Source organism: Hydra vulgaris, chromosome 03 (assembly GCF_038396675.1).
Source record: "Hydra vulgaris chromosome 03, alternate assembly HydraT2T_AEP".
Lineage (NCBI taxonomy): Eukaryota > Metazoa > Cnidaria > Hydrozoa > Anthoathecata > Hydridae > Hydra > Hydra vulgaris.
Window position 1 is genome coordinate 32012429 of NC_088922.1, and position 24371 is coordinate 32036799.

The following is a 24371-nucleotide window of genomic DNA, read 5'->3' on the forward strand; positions in this document are numbered from 1 at the left end:
CTTTATTGCAGTATATGGTAGTGATGTAGTGTTGTTTGCAATCTTTATTGTGGGTAAGTGGTAGTAATAGAGTTATAGGGTTATAACAGCAGTTTAAAAAAAAAAAAAGAGTGATCTCCTCGACTTTAGTAGCTCCATGGAATGGTATATTTGTAAAAAACTTTTTTATTTAAAAATTGAACCTTAACCCTGTAAATCTCGAATTATAAAAAGTGAAATAAAAATTTTTTGATGAAATTTATTCAAAAATACATTTCATGAAGAAAAAAAATTTCACAATTCTTAGTTGGTTTTTGTCCATGACTCCATTTGGAGTCAATGGGTCTGAAACAAAAAATAATGGCAAATGTGTCTTTTAACTTCACATTATTTTCTCGACATTATATGTTAATTCAAAAGCAAATAACAAAGCAAGTATTATTAAACAACTAATGCTTTTTTTTTTCAAAAAAATATTTTAAATATTTTCTGTCTTTTGTTCAGAAATAACTACTTTGTATAACAAAATCATGACCTGGTTTTTTTTTTATGCATGCGCTACTTTGTATAAAAGATCATGAAACAGTTTTTGTCCTTAGTTACACATAAATGGGAACTGCACTTTATGCATTTCAGTCTCACGTATGTGTTGCACACTTTACATCGCTGTTTCGGCTTTGCATGCACAGAGCCAAATAGCGAAATGCAACATGGAAAGTAGCAAATGTTGTCATACCGCCCTGACAAGTTGAAAAAAATTAGTTTTCTTTTTTTCTTTGTGTACGCATGCTATTCTTTACTCTGATATTCGTCTTTATCTTCTTCATCATTTCCGGCATGTTGAGGAAATCTTAAAGATCTGGACCCTTACGAGCATGGAGTGGCAGTAGCTTTTCTTCGAATATAAGACTTTCACTGATACTGACGCTCAACTTTAGAAAATCAAGTTGGTTCTTACGTGGAGTTTCATTCTGGGTGAAGATGATACAAGATCCATCCATTTATGATAGCTACATTAAGGACCCAGAAAAAATGCGACGATACCACTTACAACTTTACATCAAGTAAAGTTTTACAAAGTGACATCAACATGTCAAAAAGATCAACCCCACCCATATGTTCATTATATTCTTTCACAATAACAGGACAATCTATTTCAACATACTTCATTTTCTTTCTGTCCCATCAATTCATTTTTGACATTGTCTCTATTCCAACATGAGTTGGTGACAACTGTACAGCCAAACTATCCATTTAGCAAACAACATAATCCATTGTTGGCATCAACTTGGTAGTCAGATGATTCGCGTCCTTCTTTTTTGAACTGTTTCCCTGATTTGAAGTGACATCCTCTAGTCCCATTTAATGGGATAGTTCCAGCAGACCAGATGTCTGATTATTGCAGCTGTGTGTGTAATTCAAGGAAGGTGAACCAGTTGTCAAAGTAGACTTTGAAATTTTTGTCTACTCGAAGAGTTTCACAGAGTTTTATGACAAAGTCACCAAGTTGATATCCACAATTTTCTGACACTGAAGGACAACTAATATCGTACAACAGAAAATCGTAAGTCAATCGGCTAACTTTGCATTGTGCAATAGCCTTAAAACCCCATTTCTTTGGTTTTTTAGGAAAATATCGTCATAAACTGTTCTTCCCTTTATATGGAATCATTTGCTCATCAATGCTCATCTTTTCTTCTGGCTTTGATTTGTAGGCAAGCATCACATAGTCAGCATGAGCCCAAACTTGAAATATCAAGTAATAACTTCAAGAACAGATTAGATGTGGTCTAGCATAGTTACTAACTAGACTTTCTGGAAATTGCTCTTACAGATAATAAGCAACATGGGTTGATATTTGACTGGGTCCAGGGACGGTTTTGTGAGCGGGGCTGAATAAACATTGATAAATCCTAAAAATATATTTTTATTTGAAATTAATGTTATATTTATATATATATATATATATATATATATATATATATATATATATATATGTATATATATATATATACATATATATACACATATACATATATATATATATATATATATATATATATATATATATATATATATATATATATATATATATATATATATATATATATATATATATATATATACAAGGCTCGAAGTGGTTTGATATATGATAATATGATCAAAATAGAGTTTACAGTTTTTAAAAAGCTAAAAGTTGCACACAATCTATTTCTTTTAATTAGAAACCATAACAACGTAAGTTGTTGAGTTTTAAGCAACTGCTAGTTAAACTGAAACTGAAACAGAAAAACTGAAATAAAATTTTTCAAAATTCAAAGAGATCTCAAACCTCCGAGAAAAGTTGTGTTCATATTAAAGACAATCATGTAAAAAAATTGGCTAAATTTTTTTATTAAAACTTTTTCATTTTAGTCGAGCTCGCCTTCTCCTTTTTGTTGTAGGCCAAAAAGCCTACAATAAAATGGAGTAACTTGAGCACCTTGGTAATATGAGCATATTTAAAGATTTCTTAGATGTAAGCAGTGAAGTTAAAGTTGTTTTGTATTTTTTGAATCGACTTCATGTGATGATAACAGGAATCAATATAATTAGCGTAATCAACAGGAATAATAATTAACAGGATAACAGGAATCAAGTAATTAGCGTAAATTTATATGCAGTAACTAGCGGCTATTATCTAATTAAAACGCAGTTAAATATTTCGCGTTTTTAAAATAATATTATTACGCATGAATAAATCTGTGGCGCCAAATTTTGGTGCTAAAATAATGAAATTAATTTTTTCATAAAGAAAAATATGTTAGCTAAAAATCAAATCCATTTTTGTTTGAAAAACAATGCATAGAAAAGTACACAAGAATGGCACCTTTATTAAAAGATTTTTCGTGTAGTATGAGCATGCTAAAATTACATAATGTTTTTCATTGAAATTACTAAGTTTAAAGTCCTAAAATAGCATGTTTTGTAATTTTTAAATAAAAACTGTACTTTTAACATTCCTATATTAATAATAGTGTCTTTAATTGCTTTTTGAATAAAAACAAAACATAGTAAACAATTTTAATATTTTAACAATACTGGATATTTTTCTGTAATTTAAATTCAAAAATTCTGAGTTTTTATCGTTTAAAGGTTTGAGTTAATAAAATTGAAAAATTTTTGGATTCAGCATAATTATTTTCGAAAATATTCCAATTTTCGCTTAAGATGCTCATATTACCCTATACATATCAAATATTAAGTGTAATTAAATATAATAAATATAATATTTTTAAATGTTAATTTAAAAATATATATACATATCAAATATTAAATGTAATTAAATATGATGTAAATAAACTGTTTATTGCAGCGGTTCTCAGCCTTTACATTGCCGCGACCCTTTTAATACAACCCCTATGATACAGCGATTCTTTTTGTCAGTTTCAAGTCCAACATCATTGGTTTCAAGTCCAGCATCATCAGCATCAGCATCATCATTTCACTCCATGGTTTTAAACCTTCTTGTGCAGCTGATATATTTAATAATTTTTAAAAATCTTTTTCACAAAAACAACTCTCTTATGAAATGTCTTTTTATTATTTTATTATTTTTTTTTTTTATTATCAAATTATATGAATCTGGAAAACAAGATGAAAGGAGCAAATTCCAAAGAACTGCTGTTCGAGGAAAAAAACACTAGATGAATAAGAATTTTTGGAACTTTTAGGAACAGTCACAGTTTAAGTGTGTGACTTAATTGAATGACAAGTAACACAAGAATGAATTTTAGTATTTATAAAAAATAGAAAGAGAAGTAATAAGAGAAGGGCCATCATTGGAAGATCTGCCCCAGATAAGGCAACAGTATTCCATACAAGGACGGATTTGAGACTTGTAAAGATAAATATAGATAGAAATAAATAAAGATAGAGTTCGGAGTAAGAAAGTGGCAAGCACGATAAAGAGATGTAACCTTAACAGATGCTAATTTTGTAATTGATGTGATATATGGTTTCCAAGAAAGATCAGAAGTAAAAGTTAATCCTAGAAGATGAAGGTTAGATGGCTTATCCAGTACATTACCGTTCATAAATATAGAAAGATCTAGATTATTTTGATAGCGGTTAGCTGAGAAAAATTGAGTTTTATCTGAGTTAAAGTTCACCATTTACTGAGAGCCCCATGCTGCAGCAGAGGTTAGATCCTTTTCAAGCTCAAATGCCCCCTCCAAGCAATCAGATAGTGTTGGCTTCTTATCAAGACAAGAATAAATGGTAGTATCATCAGCAAACAATGCCACCTTAGGTGTGAGAATTTCAGGGAGATCGTTAATGTAAATTAAAAAGAGTATAAGACCAAGGATAGTACCTTGAAGAACCCTTAAAGTTACATGATATGAAGAAGAGTATTGTTTAACGAGGATATTTTTTATACTACGATTGGTAAGGAAGGATTCTATAATCTTAAAGATCTTACCTGATACACCATAAGAAGAAAGCTTATGGAGAAGACCAGCATGCCAAATTTTATCAAAGGCTTTAGAAATGTTGAGAACGATAACCTTTACCTCTCCATATCTGTCTAATGCACAATAAAACTTATTGGTTATTACCGATGACAAATCAGCAGTAGAATGAGAAGATCGAAACACATATTGATGATCAGAAAGTAAGTTATTAGATTCAAGATAAGAGTTTAAGTGTTTGTTAATTAAAAACTCAAAAACCTTGCTTATGATAGTAAGTAGACTAATGAGATGGTAGTTAAATGAGTCAGATTGCTCTCCAGAATTTTTGAAAATAGGGATAACAGATGCTGCTTACCAGCAGGCTGGAAAACTTGTCTCTGATAAGCATTTGTTAAATAATTTTGAAAGTATACATCTTTTAAAGATGTAATTGAGAACATAAAAGTTCTAATTAAGAAATCCCAATATGTAATTTAGAAACACAACATGTAAGCAAGAAATCGTATTAAGTAATTAAGAATACATAAATTTTAATTAAGAAATCGTAATATGTAAATGAGAATATATAAATTGTAATTGCAAATGGGTCATTCCATGCCAAGTGGTGAAAGGTCCCTTATGGACCATCTCAGATTTTATTGAAACTTTTTGATTTTGTACATATATATGTTAAAAGCATGTTTTGAAAATTTTAGATCAATATCTAATATGGTTCTTGAGAAAACGCTATTTAAGTAGTGGGCTATTTTGCATAAAACTTCACTCTACAAGAAAAAAGGGTTTTTTCATCATTTTTAACAGCCAATAACTTTTGAACAAGTTAGTTTTATACTTCAATTATTATAAGATAGCAAGTGTGCTGTGGATACTTTGAAAAAAGAAAAAAATATTATTTCTGGCATCTTAACTTTTTCCATAATGGCGGGCTAAAGTTGATATTTTTTGTTTTAAGAATAAGTTTTTTTGTGATTTTAAAGACCTTAATCTTAAAAACTAGTTACAAAGTTAATACAAATCAAATTGCCTGCTGATCTACATGTGGTGGATAAACATTTTTAAAAAAATCAGTTGATTAAAGAGCTGCATTCAAAAGTTATAGGTCTCCAAAATGAGTCAGATCGAGATTTTCGTAAAATTGATCTGTGATGCAAAGCATCTGTTACCTAAGATGGCACTTTTTTTTTTTTTATAAAATTTTTTATACGCATCAATTAAAGACTGTTAATTAATAAAAACCAAAAAAATTAATGGGCGCTTATTTATAACCCCCAAAAGGTAGTCTCTAAAAGTCAGGTAAATTTTCCATAAAATTCTGAAATTGACATAATAAATAAATGCATTGAATTATATAATGTTATTTATTATGAAATATCAATTAAAAAATATCAATGCTTTAAGCCTTTTAATCCCTTTAGATAAAGAACTTTTAAATCCCAATAGATAAAGTCCCCTCCCCTATTTATAATACAATAATTTTTTTAATGAAAAACAAACAAAATGTTTTTAAGAAAATAAACAAAAATAATAAAATTTACAAAAAGTTAAATTTCTCAAATAATAAAATAATCTCATTGATTTCTTTTAAGTCAATATTATAAAATCTTCCACTGTTTGACTGGACTTTAAGAGATTGCACTTTGCACAAAATATGCATTAGAGGTACCCAACAAAGATCATCTCTGCATGGCCACGTAAACTTGTTACATAAAGACTTTTTCATGAATTTCATATTAAGATCTTGATGCTCTTCTGAAATACTGAGAATATTTCCTAAATACCATTGAGCATCGTAAACGCAGGCCACATATTCTCCTGGTGAGTAACTGGAAATTTTATTAATATAAATTCTGCAAGTAGAAAAATCCACATTAGTGCAAATAATATCAAATGAGACTCTTCTTATTTTTATTGAGGTAAGTGACATTGGGATAAAACTGTGGTGGTTTCGTGTCCCAGGTATTGTCGAACAAGAACGATATCTCTCTTCCAAATTGAAGTTTGTAGTATGTGTTTCTATTGAAACTTTGTCAACAAAAAAAAAAGATATTCCTTTGACGTGTTAAACACACCAGCTGTACATTTTGCTTGGTGTGTCAATAGGATCATTTAGTGATTGTAGACTGGCTCGTGCAACAAGACGTTTCACTGTTCCACCAACACCATCGCAAGGGCTTTTACCATGCGATGTTGCAAAAAAGTGCCACTCTGCAGTCATGTCAAAATCGTGTTTATGGTAGCATAAGTTGATAAGATTTTTGTAATTTTTATATTGTGATGCAGCTCCATCACTAAAATAGATAATGTGTTCAAATGCTTGTAATTGTTTAAGTTTATCAATAACATTACCAATAAAGCAATGAACAGCATCTGTTCCATGTTTCAGATGATCTGATATAACACAATAACTTTGACTATCAAGTTTTCCATCTTTTATAAACAAAGGGGTGCACAGTTGCTTGGCTGTTATTCCAGTGAAAACCTTGCACTGCATCCTGTATTAGAAAACTATAGTTTTCTGCAAAGTCAAGAAGAACCAAAGCTTGATTTTCTTTTAAATTAGTTTTCAAATGTTGGTAGTAGGTGGCTTGACTTTTTGATATAAAATGATGCACTCGTAAACTATCTAACTGTTCATAAACCATTTCAATAAATTCATCTAAAGGTAGAGTTGCTGGTACTAAAGTACATTGGTAATTTGATTTTTGCCATTGATAAAAGTTAACTTTACTAATTTCTTTTTCTGTAAACAAAGTGTCAATGTAGTCTAACAAAACCTTTTTAGCAGGACATTTATCGCAGCTATGCAGCATACAATCTCTATTTTCAATGCTACAAACCATTAATTTTAATAAGATTTTGTAATCAGAAATTCCAGGAATTTTCTGTACAAGGAGCTTTACATTTTGATGGTACTGGCAAACACAAACTGCATGCAGACCAGAAGCACCACCCACAGGAATGCACCACTTGGGCCTTAGCTCACAAAATTTTGAAAATCCAACTTTAAGATAATCATATTTCTTTTTAAACTCAATATGTAGCTCTTTCATATTGACTAGTAGAAGGCGCTTTTGGATATGTTGCTTTTTACTATCTACTTTAACTGAAACAAACTCTTTTTTTCCTGGACAAACCCTTGAATATTCATCGCATTCGTAGAAATGAACAACCTCTGTAATTACATCTTCGCTTAGTTTTCTACCCGATTTTGGAGAAGGTTTTGATAGTATTCCACTTTTTTTACTTAATTTTCTGGCTTGTACTACAGATCTTTTTGAAGTAAAAAAAAACTTCTGAGTTTTCTCTATTGACCAACTGTCTGGAGTGAGTGTAAGAAGTGTGATTTTTTCAAAATTTGACAATGTTTTTTCAAATTTTGACTTAATTTGAGTCATAATATTGTCTAAATCTGTGTTTGTTTTTTTCAAACATTTTTTTGAGGGTGATTCAATTCCACAAAGTGCAGCTATTTCTAAACCTAGCACATTGGCAACAGCCTTTTGTGTATGAGCTCTTACGCTATCAATTTTACGCTTTCCATATGCAACTCTATCTTTTTTTGAAACAAGTTTTAGAGGTGAGCATCCAAAACTTGCAATACTTGAATTAAGATCTTCTTTTAATGTATGGTTGTCAACATAAATTTCTTTTTCTTGGAGTTCATTTTCTTTTGTATTATGTTTGCAATTCAGAACTTTTCTGCAACTAGTGCAAATTTTTTGACCAGGTATTAAACCAAAATCTTTGGCATATGAAAGACTGATAACTCTAAGAGAATCTAAAAAATAACGGAAATAATTATTAAATTATTTTTTTTTTATTTATTTAGTGTTATTAAGGTATTTTTATTAAATTAAGATATTAAATATTGAAACTTACTTTTCACATTTTTTGCGTGCTTGTTCAACGGATTACAACAATACCTGCGATGTTCATTCTCATACCTCGACAAGTAAACTTTCTCGTCATAGCTACAAAAAAAATCTATGGGATTTATTTTGCTTCTCAAAGAAATAAGCTCTTGGTTTAGTTTAGACAGTTCTTGGTAGCGTTTACTTTTATTAGATAGATAGCACTGTTCATTTAATGCTTTACCAATACAGCAAGTAGAAAGCTCAGGCATATTACTTATTATTAATTAGTTCTAAAATACAACAATTTATTTGGTTTTATTAGTACTTTTTAGATTGACATACTAGTAATATAGAATTATATGAAACAATAACTAAACTTTTAAAAAGAAATAATTTTTTATGGAAAATTTACCTGACTTTTAGAGACTACCTTTTGGGGGTTATAAATAAGCGCCCATTAATTTTTTTGGTTTTTATTAATTAACAGTCTTTAATTGATGCGTATAAAAAATTTTATAAAAAAAAAAAAAGTGCCATCTTAGGTAACAGATGCTTTGCATCACAGATCAATTTTACGAAAATCTCGATCTGACTCATTTTGGAGACCTATAACTTTTGAATGCAGCTCTTTAATCAACTGATTTTTTTAAAAATGTTTATCCACCACATGTAGATCAGCAGGCAATTTGATTTGTATTAACTTTGTAACTAGTTTTTAAGATTAAGGTCTTTAAAATCACAAAAAAACTTATTCTTAAAACAAAAAATATCAACTTTAGCCCGCCATTATGGAAAAAGTTAAGATGCCAGAAATAATATTTTTTTCTTTTTTCAAAGTATCCACAGCACACTTGCTATCTTATAATAATTGAAGTATAAAACTAACTTGTTCAAAAGTTATTGGCTGTTAAAAATGATGAAAAAACCCTTTTTTCTTGTAGAGTGAAGTTTTATGCAAAATAGCCCACTACTTAAACAGCGTTTTCTCAAGAACCATATTAGATATTGATCTAAAATTTTCAAAACATGCTTTTAACATATATATGTACAAAATCAAAAAATTTCAATAAAATCTGAGATGGTCCATGAGGGACCTCATTAAAATTTGCACCACTTGGCATGAAATGACCCAAATTCACAATTTAAACTTATAGATCATTATAACAGGTTTTCTGAAACATGAATTTCATTAAGTTAGTAATATTAAATTAGGCATTTGTATGCACAAGCAGTAATAATGGAATTGAAAGATCGTTGTGTTGTTTGTCAATACACTATGACCGGAAAGTCTGCGTTCAAATTGAATCCGTGTCAGCATTCATTTCACCAAATTTAGCTTACATCTGCTTCTGGAACAACCAGAACCAACTTGTCTATTTTGTTGGCATGAAATACATACAACTGAACAAGTTGAAAGAAATTATTAGAGGTTGTCCATTAAGTACGTATGCCAAAAGTTGAGATATTTGAAATCCCTTCCTCCCCCTGTTGCCATGCATACTTTTAAGTCCTCCCTTCCCCTCAAAAGTATGAACTCTTTTGAATACCCCCCCCCCCTCCTTCCTCTATTTTTTAAAAAAGTTTAAATTTAGAAAAAATTGTATACTGTAAAACTGTCTAAATCCGGATGTAACAAGCTTCATAACTTACTTATTTTAGCAAAATTATTAATTTTTTTTTTAATTAATGAACATCTAAACAAGACAAATTGAACAATATTAAATGAAAATTATATAAAATATTGCATACTAAATTAACAAAAAAAGGAAAAAGTAAAAACATTATTTTATGCTGATTATTTTAATAAAATAAAAGTTATTAAATTATCATTTTTATTGATTTAAAAAAAAAAGAAACCCTTAAATCTGGATACATGTAATTATTTTTTATGTGCATGAAAAAAATAAAAAGTAAGTTAGCCACCAGCTAAAAAAAAATTGACACTTCAATCCTGATAGCGGTATTTGTTATTTTATGTGCATGAAAAAAATTAATTAGATTATTTATAAATTAAGTAAGCGGAATGCAAACTATTAGAGCAGTGGCATTTTCAAAACAGTAAAAGGGGAATGGAAGCCAATAATTGAAAGTTATTTGACTAAAAATCACTTTTGAAGCCTGACAAATTTACATGTTCCGGCCATGTTTAAAAATCTCATCTAAAATGGTGGGTTTAAACCTGAAAATGCACGGAGTAATATTCAATATACTGATATTGGAATATCAGAATATTGGAATAATAGTTAAAATCAACACAATAAACTGCATAGAGAATACAAACAAACACAAATATCATAAAAAAATACCATGAAAAATTGATAACAATTAACATAACAACATACTTAAATAAAATATTATGCATAAAAAGACAAAATAACTTCATAAATATTGTAAAAAGAAAAAATATCTTTGTAAATACCGTAAAAAGAACAAATAAATTTATAAATTCATTAAAATGACATGGTTCGTAATAGTAATAAATAAATTGAGGGTCTACAAATTTTACAAAAACATTTTCCTCCATTCCAGTGTAAAATAATATTTTTGAACACCAGGAGACTTTTTGAGCACATGGTTTTATTTTTAAGGGAATACCAGAGTAAGGTGGCTTTACATAAAGTTTGTATTTTTATGATTAGAGCCTTAAGGCGATAGAATCAATTTATTGCAACATCTAAGTTGAAAGGGTAAATTTTTCTATATAAATAATCCCTTCATAAATTCAGGGTTTAAACCATTAGGGGTTTAAATACTTCAATCATTAGAAAAGTTTTGAAGATGGATTCTTGGGTTTGTAACTCGTTTTTCATCCAAAATACAAAATTAAATCTTTTATGGACTATGTGGAGTGCTTTTTTATGAATGATATTAATAAAGTTGTCATTGTATTTTGGGAAAAATATCAAAATCAAAACAACAGTACGAAAAATTAGACAAAATATATGCATTAGATAATGTTTTTAAGATATAAAACCTCTTATTTGAAAAAGGGCAAGACACTTACTATTAGTTTTTTTGCACAGTTATAATGTGATCACCAAACTTTAAATCCTTATCATTTGTCCATTAGATCAATATTAATTCATCAGACACCGTCAAGAATGTCAAATTGCAAAGTTTTGCTTAAAAGCTTTGATACTTTGAATTATGCTGTTCAACAAGTTGGAAAAGATATAAACAAATCAGTGTTAAGTATGCTCAGAGATCAATTGACACCAGTTCTAAATATAAAAGTTTCAAATGATTCTAAATTACAATATGATTTCGGCGGATGCCATAACTTTGATGAAGCTGAACAAGCTACAAAAATACAAAAATTAGACAAATAAGTTGCAAAGAAATTGCCTAGAGAAAAAAAAAAGGTTGCTACTGCTACTCAAAATGCATACAAATTGAAGAAAAAAAAAGTTGAAACATGTTGGCTAAACTACCAGGCAAAAAAGTTTGAAAACCAAAGAATCATTCAGAAGACCCATATTTACCTCAAACTTCAAATAGCATTTTGGTATCTGATGATCGTCATTATTATTCTTGTGAAAGTCATTAGGTAAATAGCTTAGATGGTTTAAACCAATGGTTTGCATGTGAGCCGTGTACTCATTGGTCATGCATTGCATGTGTTATTGATTATCATCCAACTATGGAATTTATTTATAATGAATGTGAATGAATAAATAATGTATTTTCTTTTTTAATTAAAACAATTTCATTTTGTTAATAAACTAACTTAATTAAATGTTAGTATTAATTGTGTGTGTTTTTTTGTGTTTTATGTGCATCCAGAGTGACATAGTGACATAGGCCCCGAATTCCGGATAAAAACTGTATTTTTTAAAAATTAAATATGAAAGTTGAAATTACAAAAAGCTTTTTTATATTGTGAGATATGTCGTTTATAGTGTTTTTTATGACATTTATTTATTTAAAAAAAATTATTCAAAAAAATTGACTGAAGATCAAATCAAAAATATTTTGACAATTTCTCAAAACAAAAATATTTAGACATTTTATTATCAGCACAACAACAACCGCATTTTAGCATCAGCACAACAACGACTTCTAGTTAATTCGAAGACGGATGTTTTCGTTAAAAAAGTGCTTTCTACAAAAAACAGTAATGAAAACAAACAAAAAAGAGCTGAATATGTGTATGAATATGGAACATCAAGGAACAAATCACAAATGATCATCAGATAGTTTGGTTGGATGAAACAAATTTTAACCTTTTTTTGTAGAAAAACGCTAGGATGTGCAGGAAAGAAGAGCAATAATGAAAATGCCTGCTTCAAAAGATGCAAACTTACATTTGATTGCAGCTATATCAACAACAAATGTCATCATGATGGAAACTCACTGAAGATTGTTTAATGCTTTCACCAGTGGGTTATATCCGGGAATCTTTTAGAGGATATAATGTAATAGACAATGCTCTATTTCATGCTTGTTTGAAAAGGGTGTTTTCCAGCTCAGTTCTTACTTTTAGGACCCTACAGTCTAATGTTAAACCCACTGGAAACAACTTGGTCTAAAATTAAAATTAATGTTAAAAATAAGATTTATATTCCATCTTTATTCGGTGATGGAATTGTGGAACAACCAATGCAGTATTTAGAAAGAATTGATACTGCGGCAAAAAATACAGTAATAGGAGGTGATTGTGCATGTGCTGCATCAAAAATGATGAATTTACATTTGCGTGCATTGCAAATGCACATATTCATTATAAACTTTTCTTAATTACAACTATTATATTCTCAATTACATCTTACGATTTCTTATATACAACTTTCATGTTCTAAATTACATCTTACATTTCTCAATTACATTTTGAAAAGGTGTAGACAACAGCTCTGGAGAGCACCTGCAAGACTAAAACAGTTTTGGGCTTGAATGAGTTGCCTAGTCATAAAAACAGAGAGTTGAAAAAATGAGTTGCCTAGTCATAAAAACAGAGACACAAAAAAAATCCATGCATTGAAGAATCCATCAAAAAGATCCAGCATTCAACATACTAAACTGGAAACAATGTATTATAAATGCATTTATGCCAGCCTAATAGCTGAAGATGGGAGTACAAGGCTGTTCAAAAGCCCCAAGGCAGGGGCTCTTGGTTAAGTAAAGGTTAGAGATTCTAACTGTTACTTAACCGAGAGGTTGTTTTAAGTCAGAGTTGGCTTCTCCTGGCTTTTGTCTAAAAATGTAAGGGTTATTTCTTTTGAGATATTGAAAGCTTATGGTGTATCTGGGAAAGTTTTGAGATTATAAAGTAAATTCTTTTTAGCCACAGTATTAAATACATCCTTAAAGGCCAACACTCTTCTTCATTTTCATTAACTTCAGGTGTATTGTAATAATTTATCTTTGGTTCTGTATTTTTTCTTATCTACATTAATTATCTTCCTGACATGACAAAAAAATCTTACATCTAAAGTGACTCTATTTTTCTTTGCATATCAGTTCTTTGAAACTTTCGCCCATCTTTTCCTGACTCATACAACCATAAGTATATAAATTACTAGATAGAGCATAGGCATACCTGGATTAATAAATTTAGAAATTTTTTTTTTCTTATTATTAATCCAGACATGCCTATGCATTCGTTAATATTCACAAATTCCCCAGACTTAAATCCTATTGAAATTATGTGGTACTTAGTGAAAACCACAGTTGTCTTTGTAATGCAATTCTGGTTAGCAACAACAGTTGACGGTCCTAAAAATACAATTGGCTATGACTGTTTGCAAGAGATAACTACAGAATTTTTTGAAAATTCGTGCAATTTAATGTTCAAGAAGATTTCTAAAGTCTTGAAGTTAATAGGTTAACCATCAAAATATTAACAATAGTATTCTTTTTTGACATGGAATTGGACAATTGTTTTCTTTTTGACTTTTTCTTGTGTTTAGTGTGTATATAGCTAATCAACCATAAAATAAAGTACTGTACTTAAAGTAAAGTGGAGTAATTTACTATTACTCATTGTTAATATAAAGTTTAATATATACTAATGTACAATAATAAAATTGTTTATTAATAATATAAGTTAGTAGAAAATCACTTAACAAAATTTTTTTTTATTCAACATTAAATTTAAATTTAATAAGTATATTAAAGTTAAACAAAAAAAAAATTTTGTCAAGTGATTTTCTACTAATTTATAATTGCTCTGTTCTTTTAAGAATATTGAGCACTCTATTTTGAAGAATACATTATATATATATATATATATATATATATATATATATATATATATATATATATATATATGTATATATATAATATTGTTAATATGCAATTTTAATAAACTCTCTATTAACAATTAAAAAATTCGAAATATGTATATATATGTATATATTTCAAATAATTTACAATTTTTTTAAAACTTTTTGACATGTTTCATCAATATCAATTGACATCATTAGGTATAAAAAATTTGTTACAATATCTGTATATAAACAATATTTTTTTTGCTACATTAAAAAATTAGTAGTTTTTACCATAGTTACATTTTATAAAATAAATAATTACCCTGAAATTTTACAAAAGATTACACAAATGGTGTGAAGTAATTAGTAATAAACAAAATAGGAAATAAAAAGTAAAATAGTTGAGAAATTATATTGTTATATTAATAGTGTATGAGTTGTGTATTAAGAAGAGGTTTTTCCATTTCAATATGGATACCTTAATTTTGAACTCATACTTGGAGGAAGCTCTGTCAATAATGGAAAAGCAATCAAGATTTGTTGAATTTTTGCATTTTTGTGATGAATTGAGATGTTTGTAAATATTAATGGATACAGTAATAAAAGTAAGGGAGGCCTTATCTGAATTTAAATGTTCTGAAATCTTTGTTGTGTAGTGTCTGGTGGATTCACTGATGTATCCAGCATTACAGCTGGAACATGCAAATTTATAGACAACAAAGGATTTTAAGTTTGAGGGTAAGGGGTCTTTTGATGAAAGCATTCTACTTATTTTAAAAGGTGTAAAAACTAGTCTTGCCTTTATATTATCTTTACAATATTTTTTATTATATTTATTTAATTGGTGTTGAATTGTGTTTGAAATTTGTCCAACAAGGGAGTTTAAAGTAATGTATATCAGATGGTTTTGAAGATGACATGTTTTCTTTAGGAGAGATAAGGTTGTTTAGTAAATTTTTTAAGGTTTTGTCAATTAACTTCAAAGGGAAAGAATTTTTTTGGAGAGTTTGTTTAATTTTTACAACATCTACATGAAAACTTACCCAGTTGCTGTTGATTTTGAAGGCCCTGTCAATCAGAGTTTTAATGAGTCCTAGTTTATAATTAATATTAGTGAAGCTGGTAAAATTAGTCAGTAAACCTGTGTAAGTTTTTTTATAAAACGTTGAAGTATAAAATTTATTATTTACAGAATTAATCATTATATCAAGAAAATTTAATTTGTAATAAACTTCTTTCCCTTTAGTAAATTTGAGGTTAGGATCAGCGCCGTAGTGAGATCAAAAATCCTTTCAGGCAAGGAGAAAAAATGCCGCCTCAAATTCAATAATTTTTTTAATGTTTAATTTGATTCAAATTTTGATAAACCTACTTAAAGCACATTTAAAATCAACTTTAAATCGTGCTTTGTGGTTGAAAGTCATTCAAAAAATTACCAGGCATTAGTTTTTTTAATAAATATTAAAATTAGACACATTCAAACAAAATTTATTTTTCTAGCTTTCAATGATGCAAAGTTATCAATAATTTCATTGTAACACAGATATTTTGCCAGGAGATTTTCAATTGACAAAATGGCAAGATTAGTCAAACGTTCTTGACCTATGGAGGATCTTAGATAAGTTTTCAAAAGCTTAAGTTTGCTAAAGCTTCGTTCACATGATGCCACAGTGATGGGTAGTGTGAGAAAGATTCTAAGAGCAACTTCAATGAAAGGGTATGCCTCAGTCAAAAAATAGGTGTGCATAAATTGCAAGATTTTCAATGGATTTGCGTTTTTTAAATCTGGAATCAGGACACTGGCTTGAAACTTAAAGCTTTTAATTTCAGATAGAAATTCATAAGCATTAAGATCACGAACATATTTTTGACAAAGTTTATCTTCACATCTCTTCAGATCTTTAACTGACATACTTGCAAGAGAGTTACCATTTAGAAACTCAAAATCTGATGAAATCTCAGCCATTGTTTCAAATCTCCAGTGTAATTGTGTAATTATACTGTCAAAGACTATATTACAATTAATTTCAAAATATTTTTCTAGAGGTATGTGTGAACTTTCTTCCCTTGTTTCATCATCAAACATCCTTTTTGCATTTTTTTTCTTTTGATTGGAAAGCTATCTTCAATGTCAAGATCTTTTGATATTATTTCAGCTTTTTTCATGCTGTTATGAGTGCCCCTGTCTCGAAGGTTTTGTATAGAAGCAATCAGACCAGCAATTTTTTTTGGTGCAATATCAATTGTCATATTTTTTGATTGTAAGCTGCGATTCTCTCTGTCAATTAATGTAAGTATCATGTTCCAAAGGTAAAGTCAGCAAAGAAACTCAAAATCAACTTGAATCAAAATCTCTCTAGCTCCGGACCTTGTTTCAGCATTTAGCAGAGAATCATTACTAATTTCTTGTAAAACATTGCAAACATTTGTAATTTGATTATTTAGTGAATGGATAGCCTCCTTTTCGGCAGACCAGCGTGTTTTACTTTGACTTTTTAGGGTGACTTCAAGTGTTTTCATCAGTTTGTCCCATCTGGTGGTGGAACTTGAGAAGAAATTGAATATTTTTTGAACCTTTCCAAAAAATGTAATCATAAATGGAGAAACTTCTGCTGAATGGACGCCTACAAGATTTAGAGTGTGAGCTGCGCAAGGCACATACTGTGCTAAATCATTTTTTGCAGTTATTTGGGCTTGAACACCAGAATATTTTCCAGACATGTTGGCTCCATTGTCATAACCCTGACCTCGGCAATCTTCAATGTTTAATTCATCTTTATTTAAGCTGAATAATATTTCTGAAGCCAGACCAACTCCGGTTTTTTGATGAGACTCAATGAAATCTAGAAAACTCTCTTCAATAGACCATTCTCTATCAGTGACACAAACATATCGGATTATTTCTGACATTTGTTCTTTGTGAGAGAGATCAGGAGTGCAATCAAATAAAATTGAATAATATTTGGCTTTTTTAATTCTCGTGACTATCTCACTTTTCACCTTCCTGCCAAGAAGTTCAATTAGTTCATTCTAAATGTGTGGGGAGAAGTAACTAACAGATTTCTGCTTAAGTTTAACATTTGTTATGTGTTCTGCTAAAGGATGATGATAGCATGCTATAAGTTCAATTGTATTGAGAAAGATTCCACTGTTTGGCTCACCAATAATAATGGAACTGCCTCGAAAAGCCAATTTGTTCTTAGCGCAGAACATAATTGAATCTATAACAACTTTTGGAATATTTCGCCACTTTTCTTTTTCAGTTTGGATGGCATTTTGAATGTCCTTGTCTAAAGATCTTCCCTCTCTCAGATTTTTTTCCATTTCTTTCCATGAAGTGAAACACTTTCTATGTTCACAGCTATTCTCGTGTTCAGGGATTCGAAGGTTTAGTTGTTTCCATTCTGAAAAAACTTTTGATGTATCTGCAAACTTGCTTGTATTTGTGTTTGAAAAAAGGATACATGGAAAGCAAAACAAAGAATTTTTTGATGCACTGTATAACAACCATTGACGATTAACTTTTTCCCCATTAGGATGATTTTTTCAAACCAACTAGAACTGAAATGTCTGTTTTCTGATGATGTTGATGTGGTTGGATAGACTTCTCTCTTGTCTTTTTTAGCACCATGTTCAACCAAAGAACATCTTAGACTGTCATTAATTTTGGGCCAAGTTGGTGGATCATCAAACTTGAATTCTAACAGATTTGTTGTAACTGCATTTTGGTTGACTTCACTGTTTTGCAGTAACTGTTCATCATCACATCGAAAAAAAACTGGACTTTTTTGCGCTGTAAAAATAAAAATAAACTATATCAACATTTTTTCCATTGTAATATTGCAAATGACATGGCTTAGTTTGCTAAGTTTTTTAATTAAATTTATTTGTGATTTTGACTTGAACATCCATCAATAAAAATATTTTTACCTGGTTGTTCTGTTTGATCTTTGCTTTTTTTAATCCATTTTGCAAACACCTTTTATAATTTTTTGTCACTTTCAAGTCGTTGCTTTTTTAACTTTTTTAAAGCTGAACCAGATAGCTTTATTCTTTTTTTTGATGGTGACATAATAGATTTTAAAACTTTTATTTCAAAATATTTTACTTTTCTTGACAAAGAAAGAATGAAAGTTTCTGTGTGCGACTAGGTGTAATCAATAAATACAAATGCAATTATTTTGCCTCGATTTCTTTTTTAAAAGTTTTTAAGTCAAAAAACTGTGAGTTAAAACTATTTTCATTAAATTGCAAATCTGGGTCGTAAAAGTCATTAAGTAAAACATTTGTAGTTTCGAAAACATTAAAGTGTTGCATTCCAAAATCTATTGTTTGTTTAGCCATATGTAAGAGTAATTAATTCTTACGCTTAAAAAAAAAATTAAGTTATTTTTTAAATTCGCGATAATTAATTTAGTTATATTTAGTCGTTGCGTATTTACCTTGATTGCGCAGTTTTTTCACTTCTTCCCATAGTTTCTTTCTCTCTTCCATAGTTTCTTTAGCCGACAACCCGTAGATGTTGTCCGAAAGTTTTTTCCACATTTTGTTGACAAAAAGTAAAAACTAAAATGCAAGACCGGAATTATTTTTTTTAATAACTGATAGACTGCCTGCCCCAACCAAACCCTCAGTCGATGTAGCAACACTTTCTTGCAGCTCAGGCTAAAAGATAGTAGATGTAGCAGCACTCCCTTGCAAGTCAGGCTATTTGTCAGTCGATGTAGCAGCACTCCCTTGCGAGTCAGGCTATAAGAGAGTCGATGTAGCAACACTCCGCGCATGATTTACAGTAAAAAAAATAAAAATAAAAACATTTTATTAAAAAAATTAAAAATAAAAACATTTTTTAAAAAATAATAAAAATAAAAACATTGTTTATATTGTTAAAAACATTCAGAATGTTTTTAAAACATTCTGGTCAATTAAATTTGCGTTTTTGTGGGTTTTTTTAAAAACAATTTATTTATAATTAAATTAATGGTTTTTACTTTCGTCCAACACGCAAATGTTGGACGAAAGTCAAAAGTAATTAAAAGTGACGTATGTGTTGGCGTAAGAATCACTTTTTTCCTTCCGCTCTTCCCAAAGACAACAAACTATAGATCTATATATATATATATATATATATATATATATATATATATATATATATATATATATATATATATATATTTATATATCAGGCCTTGTTAAGGAGCGTTACGCAGCTCGCATTTTGCCTGCAAAAAGGTGATTTGCCTACCACGGCTGTTTCAAACCGAGCTTAACGGCTTCTTGTTATTTTTTGAAAATATTGACTTAAGGGGTGTTACTAAAACTTCTATAACTTTTAAAATATTAAAGATAATTTTGTTTTGTAAAAATAATAAAAACACCTATAAAATGTTTCATCTTACGACATTTAATGCATTTGTAAAAAAACTTCTTTAAGTTTAAAAAAAACGTGACAAATGATGAAGTTGGCTGAATTTTAGTAATTTAATGTTACTTTTTATCAAAAAAAAATCAGAAAAATTTATTTCTGATAGTTATTCTCAAATATACCCATTGTTTGACCATTATAAAAACAAAAAAACCTTACTTAATTGTTTAAGGATAGCTAAAACAGACTTTATTGAGGTCTGAAAGCAAACCGCACTTTTCACAAAGTTATGAAAAATGTAGTTAAAAGGGGGATTAGCTGTTAAAAAAGTACATTTTTAAACCTAGGAGTTCTTGTTTTAGAAACTTATTTTCCTAAGCCAATAAATTCATTGCATTGCAAAATAAAGCCAGATTTCGATTTTGGAATATTTAGTCAAAACATTTAAAGCTTAAGCATTTATTTTTTTCTGTGCATACAGTTCTAATAATATGGTGTTAAGTTGTTAATAAATAAACACTCACCAAGTCTAATAAAATAATTCATGACCAAATTTGAGTTTAAGTTTTTGAATTAACCTCGCTTTTGGTAGTAGAGTTATTTTATAGCACTTGAATCTATAGTCTCTTCTCTCAGTAAATAAAGTGTTTGAATATACAAATAGCTAATTGAAATCTTTTGAAAATTTGTTTTTATTCCCATTAAAAACTGTTTTATAATCAGTTGGTTTACTGATTGGTTCTTTAAGTAGTAAACTATCTTTGTACATCCAATTGATATCAGATTCATACTCATGCTAAACCAGAAAAACAATTGCTCCACTCAAAGTTTTGATAACGTTTAAAAATTCTTAATTTATTGAACTAAATTTTTACACCAACTTGATATGAGATTTATATTCCATTCTTTAACCAGTGAGGAGGTATGCAGAGCAGAGGTACTGCAAAGGTAGAACTAACTTCTGGTGATAAACATCGAATGGATATGTAATATATCTATAAAAAAATGTTACATATAATGACGGACAATACATTTTTTAAATTAAATACACAAACATACAAGATCATACCCAACCAACATGACAGTTGCTCTGATCACAAGTTAATATATAAAATTTAGATTTTTACATACATTTGATGCAAGACTAGTATTCCATTCTTTAACCTGAGCGAAGGTATTGCATAGGTATAAATAACTTCTAAAGATATGAACAGAATGGGCACCTACCTAATATATAAAATCAATATATTAAAAAATAATATTTTAAACTAACATTACACAAATATTAGAACAGAATAAAATTATCTTATATATAAATTAAAGATCTCATATAATTTATCTTACTTGTAAATAGTTTTTTTTGTTGTTGTTGTTTTTAATTTTTTAAATATTTTAACTAAATTTGATGACCACAAACAAGACAAAGACCTTGTCTATAAAATGAATTTTCGCCACGCTCAGAACACACAACACACTTTCTCACCTTAGAGACTTGAAGCTTCCTATCAGCTTTGCTGTGCAATTCAAAGCGTTTTAAAACAAGATGCAGCTTCTGCTTCTGATTTCTTACTGAATGCAACTGTCTTAATTCCTTATTTACGCTATTATGCAAACACTCTCCCTCCTCTTCACTTAGCAACCCAATAGTTTTATGGAATTTTACAAATAGTGGCACATTAAAAATAAGTTCATGCATTTTTCGTGTGATACTTTTATTTGGAAAGCAAGCATGAAACTCAATAGCAAATAAATTTATATATTGATGAAGCTCAGTAATTAGCCTAATACTCATAGTCTCTAATTGAGAACTTAATGAGTTACAATGTGTGTTGAGAGCCCTATTTTTAGAATTTAAATCTGTAATTTCAGCTTCTAACTTAAATACTTGCATTTTAAATTTTTCTATTTGCTCCATATTTGTTTTATTTTCAGAAGTTAATTGATCAATTTGATTCAGTAGCTCCTGACTGTTATTTAAAGTGAAGAAGTCATCTGCATCTGCTTTTTTTTTTTTTTTTTTGGGTGGAGCTTGCGACAGTTGCATTTTTAAAAATTCTTCGTTTTTTATAGCTTTAAAATTTTTTTTTTATTTCTTTATTTGGCGTGTTAACTTTAGGCATATTTTATCAAACTCGTCATTACTAGGCATATCAAAATCAATTGGCAAAAGAAAACTCATAAAACTAAATAAATCACCTCTTATTTTAAAGACTGTCATTAAAATGGAAATGACATTGTTACTGATCTTATCTGTCCTAATTAATCGCTTAACAAAAGGAAAGTTACACCTATCTTCCCAACCATTTTTCCATCCAATATGTTGTTTTAGAATTTCCCTCTCAGTTGAATACATTGTTATCAAAATAATATTGACTTATTAATAAATATAATAAAAACAAATAAAATAATATTAATTAACAAATATATGCACTAGATAAAAGTGGATTTAACAACTTATCTGATATTAGTTTGATAATCCAAAGAGAAAAATTCCGCGTAACTTTGTTTACTTTTATACTTCAAAAATTGACTCGCCGAAACAGTTGTTTGGAGAATATTCGTTAATAAATAGTTTGGGACGTAACGCATCAAGGTTACTTCATCGCAAAAAAACGTCAACACAAATGTACGCCTAAAACTAACAAGATTAGTTGTAAAACATGACATTTTTGAAAACATATTTCATAACATAGCTGAAGGCACGTAAAATAATTTTTTTATTTTCATTTGTATAAAAGGTTGAAATTTCATTAAATTACGTCATCCATCAAAAAAGTTACGTTTTGCATTTAAAAACGATCAATTAAAAAATATAAATGCTTTAAAAACAGTCTTTTTGTAAAAAATTCTCTAGAATTTAGGGTTAAGTGTTCCAAATTTCAAATATCAAGCACAAAGCTGTGTTATGAAATCTTAGTTGGCCCAACTCATGTTTTCCGGAATATATGCGAAAATTAGAAAAGTGGTTCTAAATTATTAAAAATATTTTGGCAATATTTATTTTTATACCAATTAATGTAAATATTTATTTAACAAGGAAAGATAGATCTTTTATATTTTTTTAATTGCAAGATGAAAGCATTTATATAAAAAAGTTACTATTAATTTAAAGTTTGTGAATTTTTATACTTTTTATGCAGAAATACTTTTTTTTTTTGATAAACTCATGACGTCACGCTCGTTTTTATATTGAGTGAAACAGCCGTGCTACGCGTTCAGCAGTTTTGCGATACGCAATAAACTTTTAGAATATTTAAATTATTTTTTGATTGTCGTTAACATGTCGTTAACATGACGTTTATTCAGAAGAAATAAAGTCGTAAGTAAAAGCATTTAACCGCAATTGTAAACTAATAGATTTTTTGTTAAAGAAACAGTTTGTTTCATAATTTTTTTTTGTTGTTGTTAAAAATTAGTTAAAAAAAATAAAGTGTTTTAAGTTTTATCTTAAGGAATTAAATATATAAATTCCTTTTGAATATAAAGTTTATTTTTAGTCATAATAGTTTAAAAAATGCACGATGTATTTTGATGTAAATTTTATATTAATAAAATAATTTGTTTATTGATAATTCAATAACGTAAAGTTTTAATGACGTTTAATTTATGAAAATAAATTACGATCACGAATATGTTATCGGTAAACAACAACAAAAAACTCTTGTTTAAAAACAAGAAATGAGTTCACAAATTAAATAAGAAAAAAATTATTAACAGTTAAAAAAATAACCAAAAACCAACTGTAAAATCATATGAAAATAGACAAACATTATTTTACGTTTCATGAAAAAAATATTTTTTTCAAAATAAAATTTAGTTCATATTTGAAAAAAATAATAAAAATGATTTTTTAAATAACAACTTAGATTTTATTTGTAACTTTTGTTATAGTGAGAAAAAAACAAATTGTATGATTTTTAACGCGTTTATAAAATAACTTTAATTACAATGGGGTACTTGAAAAGACGCGAGTGAAGCAATATAACTTCTAACGATGCAAAATATATTTGCTGAGTTACTTAGAAATGCATTAGAGTTACTTAGAAATGCTTACGCGTTTTCGTTACGCAGCGAAATCTCATAACAAGGCCTGATATATATATATATATATATATATATATATATATATATATATATATATAATATATATATATATATATATATATATATATACGTATATATATATTTCAAATTTTTTCAATACCCAAATTGGAGACCTAAGACTTGTCTAAAAATAGTGAACCTGATACGATCACACCTATATACTAATTACTTTGTATTAGTATATTGACTTAAACTGTAACAGTTTATCGTGTTCAAGTCTTTAATAATTAGACAATTTTTTCAGTTTATTTTCAAGTGTCGGGTAGACACAAATTTGATTAAAAATTTATTTAATCTTAGATTGTTTTTAATAATTTTATCTAGTGTTACTTGATTGCAACACTTAAATAAATAACAAAATTGACTAATAGTTCTGAGCATAATTGACAAATAAGTCTACGCATAAAAT

At 28.6% G+C, this 24371-nt stretch overlaps 1 protein-coding gene and 1 long non-coding RNA gene across 2 annotated transcripts in view; one reads left to right on the forward strand and one right to left on the reverse strand.

The window, feature by feature from the left end:
- The window catches only part of LOC136078093 (cathepsin O-like), a 64075-nt gene that overhangs the window by 35357 nt on the left and 4347 nt on the right, over positions 1 to 24371 (forward strand). The window lies entirely within an intron of this gene.
- LOC136078092 (uncharacterized) lies at positions 20273 to 22579 on the reverse strand. The gene is made up of 2 exons (XR_010637508.1): positions 20990 to 22579; positions 20273 to 20853 (listed from the first exon to the last, which is right to left on the reverse strand). It is a non-coding gene; the product is annotated as an uncharacterized LOC136078092 (long non-coding RNA).